Source organism: Ovis aries, chromosome 6 (genome assembly GCF_016772045.2).
Source record: "Ovis aries strain OAR_USU_Benz2616 breed Rambouillet chromosome 6, ARS-UI_Ramb_v3.0, whole genome shotgun sequence".
Classification (NCBI taxonomy): Eukaryota; Metazoa; Chordata; class Mammalia; order Artiodactyla; family Bovidae; genus Ovis; species Ovis aries.
Window position 1 is genome coordinate 95,076,409 of NC_056059.1, and position 10,827 is coordinate 95,087,235.

A 10,827-nucleotide genomic window follows, 5' to 3' on the forward strand; every position below is an offset into this window, starting at 1 on the left:
TTGCTGTTGAACCTGAAAATGGCCTCAGAATTCTTATTAATATGATATTCTAAGTAACCAATACCAGTTGATTAGTCTTTTTACATGTGATGGAAGCTATTTGCCCTTGCAGGTACAACAGGAAAACCTGAGGGTATTATACTAGAGGGTACAATCCCAGTAATTGCATATTTCTGGACACGACATTTAACCTCCCAATGTCTCTGTTTCATTGCCTATATATGGAGACAATAATTACTTGTATAATAATTATTTTTTCAAAGTTATAGGATGATTATAAGGATATTGTATATGTGAACATCCTTGGACAGAAATTAAAACCTCAAGAATACCTATAGCAAGGTAAGTTATTGTAATCACCTAATTATGAAGAAGTCCCTAATGATATTCAAAAGCAAACTTTTCCCCATTTTTGCTTCTTTTACCTCTATGGCCTTCTTTTTCTTACCTATAAACTGTCAGTAGTATTATATGTAGAGTTATTATGAGGATTAAGCATAAACATATGCAAAAAGCCCTACTATAGCTTTTGGCAGAATTCAAACTCGCTAATGTCATTATTATCCTCCTCACTCACTAGCTCTCTGGCCAGTGCTAGCAAAGTTATAGCTGAGTTGGCCCTGAGCCCTTAGCATAAATGAGCATGTTTGCTGCTGCTGCTGCTGCTAAGTCACTTCAGTCATGTCCGACTCTGTGCAACCCCATGGACGGCAGCCCACCAGACTCCCCCATCCCTGGGATTCTCCAGGCAAGAACACTGGAGTGGGTTGCCATTTCCTTATCCAATGCATGAAAGTGGAAAGTGAAAACTGAAAGTGAACTTGCTCAGTCGTGTCCAACTCTTTGTGACCCCATGGACTGCAGCCTACCAGTCTCCTCTGTCCACATGGGATTTTCCAGGCAAGAGTACTGGAGCAGGGTACCATTGCCTTCTTTGAAATGAGCATGTTCACGCCATATCAGTAGAGAAACTGGAAGAATCTAATCCATTATAACTATGGTTGCTCAGTCCCTTCAGTCTTGTATGACTCTCTGCGACCCCATGGACTGTAGCCTACAAGGCTCCTCTGTCCACAGGATTCTCCAGGCAAGAATACTGGAGTGAGTTGCCATGCCCTTCTCCAGGGAATCTTCCTGACCTGGGATCAAACCCACATCTCCTGCACTGCAGGCTGATTCTTTACTGCTGAGCCACCAGGAAAGCCCCTGACTATAGTTAACAATACTGTACTATATACTTGTATATCCTATATTGTATACTTACTGTATTATACACTTGTTAACAATACTGTATTAAAAACTGTTGTTGTTTAGTTACTAAGTTGTGTCTGACTCTCTTGCAACCCCGTGGGCTGTAGCCTGCCAGGCTTCTCTGCCCATGGATTTCCCAGGCAAGAATACTGGAGTGGGTTGCCATTTCTTTCTTTCTCCAGGGGTTCCCCCTGACCCAGGGATCAAATCTATGTCTCTTGCATTGGCAGGTGTATTCTTTACCCCTGAGCCACCAGGGAAGCCCTTTTAGTACAATACTGTACTATATAATATATGATTATATATACAGTTGCTAAGAGAGTAGATCTTAAATGTTCTCACCACAAAAAAGAAATGGTAAATATGTGAAGTGATGGAGGTGTTGACCAATCCTTCTGTAGTAGTCATTTCATGCTATATAGGTATATCAAATTATCATACTCTATGCCACCTCATGCGAAGAGTTGACTTATCAGAAAAGACTCTGATGCTGGGAAAGATTGGGGGCAGGAGGAGAAGGGGACGACAGAGGATGAGATGGCTGGATGGCATCACCGACTCAATGGACGTAAGTTTGAGTGAACTCCAGGAGTTGGTGATGGACAGGGAGGCCTGGCATGCTGCAGTTCATGGGGTCACAAAGAGTCGGACACGACTGAGCGACTAAACTGAACTGAACTGATACCTTAAAATTATGCAATGTTATATATCAATGTATACTAATAAAGCTAGGGGAAAAAGTAACAAACCAGGAAATAAAATCTGGTGATGTTCTGATGGTGATGGATGGGACTGGTTATATTAGTTTGATAATTCACTCCAGAAGAAGCAAATGAGATGAGAAATGGGATGTGTGTGTGCTGAGAAATGCGGGTGAGATGAGGTCAGTGGTAATCCAAAGGGCTCCATTTCCATGTTGATGACATCATCATCACCAGAACTAGTATGTACTATAGGCTTACTCACTAGCAGACACTACATATATAATATATAATATAAAATCCATGCAATTGTTACATATATTATCTTACTTAACCTGTTAGGATCAATTACAGACATGAAAACTGAGACCTGGAAAAGTTACATAGTTTTCCCAAAGCCAAACCTTGGAAAGGATAGAACTGAAATTGAAATCAGGCATAACTAATTCTTAGTCACATAATTAATATAAAAACCAAACTGAGATTCAATAATCCAGTAAATTTCTTAGTGAGAGAAAAACGAAGTGGAAGAATGAGGCCAGAAGATCTTTTGGAGTAGAGTTACAACATAAAATATAGAATGCTCATTTAGATTTGAAATTCAGCTAAAATAGATAATATTTTAGTATAAATGTGTGCCAAATATCATCTTTTTAGCTTTGATACATGCATATATTGTGAAATGCTTGAAATAATAATGTTAGTTAACATATCCTTTACTTCACATAATTGTCATTTTGTTGTTGGCGGTGAGGTGACAACAGTAAAGCTCTCTTGTAGCAACTTTCAAGAATCTGCTGCATTATTGTTAGCTATAATCCCCATCTGTATATTAGATCCTTGGAACTTATTCATCTTATACCTGAACATCTATACTCTTTGACCAGCATCTTCCCATTTCCTCCACTCTTGAACCTCTGAAAACTACCTTCTTCTGTTTCTATGGGTTTGATGTTTTTATATTCTATATTCTAACTGAGACTGAGCAAACTTGGGCTTCCCTGGTAGCTCAGCTGGTGAAGAATCTGCCTGCAATGCAGGACACCCCAGTTCAGTTCCTGGGTTGGCAAGATCCCTCAGAGCAGGGCATGGCAACCCACTCCAGTATTCTTGCCTGGAGAATCCCCCATGGACAGAAGAGCCTGGTGGGCTACAGTCCATGGGGTCTCAGAGTCAGACATGACTGAGTGACTAAGCACACAAATTCTGGGAGATTGTGAAGGACAGGGAAGCCTGGCATGCTGTAGTCCATGGGGTCGCAAAGATTTAGACATGACTGAGTGACTGAACAACAATGACAATTAAGATCATGAAGTATTTGTCTTTCCCTGTCTGACTTATTACCTGTACCATAACGGACCCCAGGGGGATCCATCCATACTGTTGCAAAAGATAGGATTTCCTTCTTTGTGACTGAATAATAGTTCATTTTGTGTGTGTTTGTGTATCGTCACATTTTCATTATCCATTCATCCATCCCCAAACACAGGTTGTTTCTATGTGTTGACTACTGTAAAAAATGCAACAGCAAATAGAGGGTTAAGGTATCTCTTTGAGACAGTGATTTTATCTCATCCAGATATATACCCAGAAGTGGGGTTGCTGGATTATATGATAATACTGTTTTAAATTTGTTGAGAAACCTCTATACTGTTTTCTATAGTTGCACCAACTTGTATATCTATTGACAGTGCACCAGGATCTCTTTTCTCCACATCCTCACTAGTATTTGTTATTTCTTATCTTTTGGATAACACCATTTTAACAGGTGTGAGGTCATATCTCGTTGTAGTTTTGATTTGCATTTCCCTGATAATTAGTGATGTTGATTAGCATCTTTTTACATACTTGTTGATAATGTAGAAGTCTTCTTTGGAAAAGTGTCTAAGTCCCCTGCCTATTTTTTAATCAGATTTTTGTTGTTGTTCTTATTGAGTTGCATGAGTTCCTTATATATTGTAGATATCAACTCCTATTCAGATATGTGATTTGTGAATATTTCCTCCCACTCCCAAGGTTACCTTTTCATTTTGTTGACTGTTTTTCTTGCTGTGTAGGTTTTTGTTTGATATAGTCCCAATTGTTGATTTTTGCTTACAGTGCTTATACTTTTAGCATTATGTACAAAATATCATTGCTAAGACAAATGTTAAGGTGCTTTGCCCCTATGATTTCTCCTACAAGTATTATGGTTGTAGATCTTATGTTTAAATCCTTAATACATTTGAGTTATTTTTTCATGAGTGGTGTAAGATAATGGTCCAGTTTAAATCATTTATGAGCAGATATTCAGTTTCCCCAGCACATTTTATATTTTTGGTTCCTTTTTCAAATATTAGTTGACTCTACATGCATGAGTTTATTTCTGAGCTGTTGAATCTGCCCCACTGCTCTATATATTCATTTTATACCAATATCATACTGTTTTGATTACTGTAGCTTTGTTACATAGTTTGAAGTCAGTAAGTGTGATGCTTCCAACTTGGTTCTTTCTCAAGATTTCTCTGGGTGTTTGGAGTCTTTTTCGATTCCATCAGTTCAGCTCAGTTCAGTCACTCAGTCATGTCCGACTCTTTACGAGTCTATGAACTGAATCACTCCAGGCCTCTCTGTCCATCACCAACTCCTGGAGTCCACCCAAACCCATGTCCATCGAGTCAATGATGCCATCCAACCATCTCATCCTCTGTCATCCCCTTTTCCTCCTGCCTTCAATCTTTCCCAGCATCAGGGTGTTTTCAAACGAGTCAGCTCTTTGCATCAGGTGGCCAAAGAATTGGAGTTTCAGTTTCAACATAAGTCCTTCCAATGAATACCCAGAATTGATCTCCTTTAGAATAGACTGGTTGGATCTCCTTGCAGTCCAAGGGACTCTCAAGAGTCATCTCCAACACCATAGTTCAAAAGCATCAATTCTTTGGCAATCAGCTTTCTTTATAGCCCAATTCTCACATCCATACTTGACCACTGGATAAACCATAGCCTTGACTAGGCGGACCTTTGTTGGCAAAGTAATGTCTCTGCTTTTGAATATGCTATCTAGGTTGGTCATAACTTTCCTTCCAAGGAGTAAGCGTCTTTTAATTTCATGGCTGCAGTCACCATCTGCAGTGATTGTGGTTACCAAAGAGGAGGGGAACTAGGGGAATGAGTGGAAGTGGTACAGGGAGTCAACTGTATGGTGTAGGATCATGATCATTTAGTGATATGTACTTATGTTAAAATATAATGTTATATAATACTTCCAACCATTCAAAACTAGATAGCATGGCTTACTGAATAATGTATCTTGAAGTCAGAAAGACACATCTCACATAGTAGTGGGCTTCCCAGGTGGCACCTACCTGCCAATGCAGGAGATGTGAGAGACATGGGTTTAATCCCTGGGTCAGGAAGATCCCCTGGAGCGTAAATGGCAACCCACTCCAGTATTCTTGCCTGGAGAATCTCATGGACAGAGGAGCCTGATGGGCTGTAGTCTAGTGGTTCACAAAGAGCCAGACATGACTGCAGTGACTTTGCATGTATGCACACATAGTAGTAGGCTAGTAATTGTGGCTCTTGGAGTGGGAGAGCCATGATTTATAGCATTTGCAATTTCTGTGGTATGATTACTCCCACTGTGGCTGATTTCAAGCTTAATGTATAGCATAGCATTGCTGAACACAGAGTGAGGAAAAAAATGCACGCTAGCACACCGTTGTATAGAAATCCATACATACGCATGCATGAACAACACGTGCAAAAAAAACCTCAAGAACCACGATAATAATGAAATTAACAAAATAATTAACATCGGATGAGTTTTGAGTACTTATTACCTTTGTATTTAATATGACTTATGTCTTTGTAAGTTTATAAAGTTTAATTTTTAATAATGGCCGTGTTTAAAAGTAGCTTGCAAATTTCCTGAAAATTAATTTTACTACATTTTTGTTTTTTTTCTCTGGGCTATTTACATCAGGACCTTGAAGTTTTTCTGTTTTGTATATAGTAGTTTGTATCTGCTAATCCCAGACTCTTATTTTATGCCTCCTCCGCTTTCCCCTTTGGTATCATAAGTTTGTTTTCTAATGTGTATGAGTCTGCTTCTCTTCCATAAATAAGTTCATTTGTATCAAATTTTAGATTTGACATATAAGTGATATCATGTGATATTTGTTTTCCTCTTTCTCACTTACTTCACTTGGTGTAATAGCCTATAGGTCCATCCATGTTGCTGCAATTAGCGTTATTTCATCTTTTTATGGCTGAGCAGTATTCCATATGTAATATGTATATATTCTATCTTCTTTATCCATTTATCTGTCCATGGAGATTTGTCCATGTCTTGACTATTGTAAATAGTCAGACTAGAGGTGCATGTAGCTTTTCTAATTAGAGTTTTCTCCGGTTATATGCCCAAGAGTAGGATTGCTGGATCATATGACAACTTTTTAAACTTTTCTAAAGGAACTTCCATACTGTTCTTCATGGTGGCTGTATTAATTTACATTCTACCAACAGTGCGGGAGGATTCCTTTCTCTCCACACCCTCACCAGCACTTATTGTTTGTGGACTTTTTAATGATCGCCATTCTGACTGATGTTGGGTAATACCTCACTGTAGATTTGGTTTGTATTTCTCTGATCATTAGCAATGTTGAGCATCCTTTCATGTACCTCTCGTATGTCTGTTTAGGTCTTCTTCCCAGTTTATGATTGTTTTTCTTTTTTAATTTTGTTATTGAGTTCTATGAGCTGTTTGCATATTTTAGAAATTAAACCCTGTCAGTCACATCATTTACAAATATTTTCTCCCAATCCATAGGTTGTCTTTTTGTTTTGTTTATGATCTCCTTTGTTGTGCAAAAGCTTATAAATTGGATTAAATTTCCATTTGTTTGTTTTTGCTTTTATTTCTATTGCCTTGGGAAACTTACTTAAGAAAACATTTCTACAATTTATGTCAGAGAATGTTTTGCATATATTATCTTCTAGGAGTTTTTATAGGATAGATGCCCAGCCTTTTGGAGCTGATTTTTGTGCATGGTGTGAGTGTTCTAACTTCATTGATTTATGTGTAGCTGTCCAGCTTTCCCAACACCACTTGCTGAAGAGACTTTTTCTCCATTTTCTATTCTTGCTTCCTTTGTCAAAGATTAACTGAGTGTGGCTGTGTGTTTATTTCTGAGCTCACTATTCTGTTGCATTGACCCATATGTCTGTTGTGCTAATACACTGCTGTTTTGATCATGCTAGCTTTGTGGTATTGTCTGAAGCCTAGAAGTGTTATGCTGCCAGCTTTGTTCTTTTTCCCTTAATACAACTTTGGAAATTCTGGCTCTTTTGTGATTCCATATAAACTTCAGGAGTATTTTATCTAGTTCTGTGAAATTCCCTGAAAATTTAGCACACAGCTATCATTGGTTCAGCGTGTCAGTAGCTTGCCTCATGGAATCTGTAAATATGTCTCATGGTTGTCAAAAAAAAAAGTCGTGATACATGTAAAGTTCTAAGGAGGCTTGGAATAGAACAAGTAATTATAAATGATTATTGTTATTAATTTAGTGAGCAATTTTATGCTTCTCATTTTCATCAGTGTCCTAAGAGAATCAATATTTTTATGTAATTTTTCTGTTACTGTTCAATAAATAAGGGAGGAGGGATGCACTTTGTTCCTTCCAGTGCCTAAGGCATAATCAGATAGTAAATTCAATTTTAAAAGATATACTCACTACTGATAAGTTAATCCAGCAATATGTCAGTATAAATGAAACTTGGCAAATTCAATACATTACACTTCAAAAGCAGTATTTATCATACTATGATAAATTTCCCATAGAATAGTATATAATTTTTTTCAACATGTTCTAAGGGTGCACATGGATACTGAAGTTTGTTTATGTATTTTCTTTTATCTGTACTACCTGCCAACTTTAGGTGTTTAAAGAATAAGTGGATCTCAATTTATATTTACAAGCTTCTACTATAACAGTAATCCTTGCTGGGCTTTTAAAATTCATTAAATAGTGTATTTTCTTATCTTGTTCCATTTTATTCTTATCTTCCTAAATGTGATATGGATATTAAAAATAGTATTATGCTGTTCCTGTGGACTATCTAACCATTCAGACACAAAGAGGGAACAGCAATGTTAGTGAATGTATCTTTTTTTCTAAGTTTCATAGAATGCCCCTTTGTTTCTCTAATATGTCGATAGACTACAGACACTGTGTTCCTGTATATCACTTTTCAAAGGCAGGATGAGACTGCCAGGACCCCTTCAAAAAGGTCAACATTTATGGAATAACCACAAATGTGATCAATCAAGTCATTCCAATGGAGCAATAACCAGTGTGACCTCAACAGACTTTGGCTTTTGGAGCCAGATCGCTTTAGTGACAGACATAACCCTGGTGGGTCGGCAGCATCCTTCACTGCTCACTCTGCCATCTGCCACTGTGGAAACTTCATCATTAAAGGCAGAGTTGTTGCTGGACAAATTTGCAAATGGTTTTGAGAGCATTATTATTGCACAGAATGTTACCATCTGTAAGTAGGCAAATCTGAATTGCAGTATATGTCTACCTAACTTTCTTTTTCTATGTATATCTTAATAGAAAATGTGCATGCATAGATCTCAAACCTGGGAAAACTTTTTTTTTTTTGTATTATGGAATTATAGCCTTGCAAAGGGCCTCTAGAGCTTAACTTCCTACTTTTAAGTACCTCTGCCTTTAATCTATCACAGACCAAAGAATATCTCTTTAATTTTGCATTTCATTGTCTCTCTTTATTTACAAAGTATTTTTGATTGTTTGATTTTGCTCAAAGCCCCATTATTATATTACATTATTATTAGCAAATATTCACATTAGCATATATATGTCTATACACATATCTTTTAAAAATATTTTAATTATAAATCTGAAGTAGTACTACCTGTTTTCTTGCTACCATGGAATGTTATTAATATTATAAAAACAATATAATGAAAACATTTAACCAGAATTTCCAATTCATAAGCCAGATACTGTTATATATATATAAATGTATAAAATATATATGTATATATTTTATATATATATTCATATTCTTTTAAATCCTACTGCATAAGATTAGGATTGTTACAATTGTAGCTATATAATTATAATTATAGTAATGTGGTATTTTATATTATATTTTTATGTTATTCATATTGTATTATTAATATTGCCATTGAATGACAAGGTTACCAAGGCACAGAAAGGTAAACTGATACTCAGGAATACACAGCTTGATAGGTGGAGATCAAGTATACGGAACTTGGTCAGTCTGGGTCCAGAATCTGTTATTTGTTGTTCTGAGTCTGCACAAGTAGCCAAAATACAGGCCATCAAAGAATGTGAGTTATGTTGAAAGGCCATAAATAGACACTAAAATGAAGAAGATATGAGTAGCTAAGGACAGTGACATTTGAACATCAATAAGAATAATGAAAGCTACTGAAGCTTTCATTATGTAAAAATCCAAAAGTTCATAAGGTATGAGAGAGAACCAACAAAACAAAATTTAATTCATTAACCACTTTATGTAAAAGCAAAAGGCTAAGAATAAAAAACTTGTCTTGCTTCCCCTTTATGAGCTAAATTGAAGATGACCAAAGAGTCCTAGCTAATGAAGAAAAGTTCTCTACGAAGAATTCTCACTGAAATATGTTAATGTAATGATAAATGAGAAAAGCATGATTTTGCAACCTCTAATAAAATAATTGATATTTATTTTGGATCTTATCAGAAAGTGAATTTTCAAGTTGTGTCTTTTAAGAAAAGAGCTTTCTGTAATAATAAATAGATTGCATAAATAGATTAAAGAAATACTGGTTTGTAACCTGGAGACTTGTAACTTTTTTATAGAAAACTTTATTTGTAAGGATATTTTTTCTACATTGTTCATGCAAACCTTTAAAATGTTTTTCATAGAAGGTTAATTTTATTCACCAGATCTAAGATAATTTAGCCACTGCTTATGACCTCACTAATTAACCTCTTAATAATTAGAGTCATATAAAAAGAAAATACAGAGTCTTTTAACATGTAGAACATTGCTAAAGTCGTTTCTTCTCACAGAATGTTATTGTTATTCTTTTAGTGTTTCACAAGTTTGCATCATCCTTGCACAGGGGCCATGGTAATCTCCTATGTATCATTCCAACTTAGTGTATGTGCTGCCAAAATGAACACGCAAAATATTAAACTTAGAATTAATAGTGGTTCTGGCAAATTAAATAAGTTTAAAATAGAAGCTTAATGGAACAGATCAATGTTCAGTGTTTCAGAAGTGACTGGCCACAATGTGAGTAGGAAATCAGGTAGAAAATATTTTAATAATCTGAATTTAGTTAGTGGCAGAAAGAATGGATATGATGCTTTGAATTTGAGAGCAGTTCTGGAAGTAAAATTAACAGGATCTGTCATCGATTGGACAAGGGTGGAAGGTGGAGAAGAGGAAATGTTAGAGGGAAAGTCAAAACAGGATCCAATTGAATATTTAGGTGAATGCTTAGTATTTAGGTGAATATTTAGGTGAAAGCTTTTCGATAAGATGCAAGATTACAGATTGCGGGGGGTTGAGCAGTGACTAAGAGTTGAGGAAAAGCTTTTTGAAAGCATCATATCACCATATAACAGCATAAAATTTAAGACATTTAAAGTCTTAACCTTCTTCCCATTCTCATCTCTCTTTACTCTCTAATAAACCTCTTCCCTACCTGAGCTGCACTGTCCCGAGGATCTAATAAGTCAATGGTACAAATCCACTATGCAGTTTCCCACCTTATCTTTTTATTTATACCATTTTTTTCATATATGACATAATTCCTCCCTCGCATCTCTACTGTATTAGATCACTCTGG

General features: G+C 36.3%; 1 non-coding gene across 1 annotated transcript; it reads right to left on the bottom strand.

Annotated features, from left to right (window-relative positions):
• Positions 1-10,052: 10,052 nt before the first annotated feature.
• Positions 10,053-10,156, bottom strand: LOC114115442 (U6 spliceosomal RNA). Its single transcript, XR_003589785.1, has one exon. It is a non-coding gene; the product is annotated as a U6 spliceosomal RNA (small nuclear RNA).
• Positions 10,157-10,827: the final 671 nt, after the last annotated feature.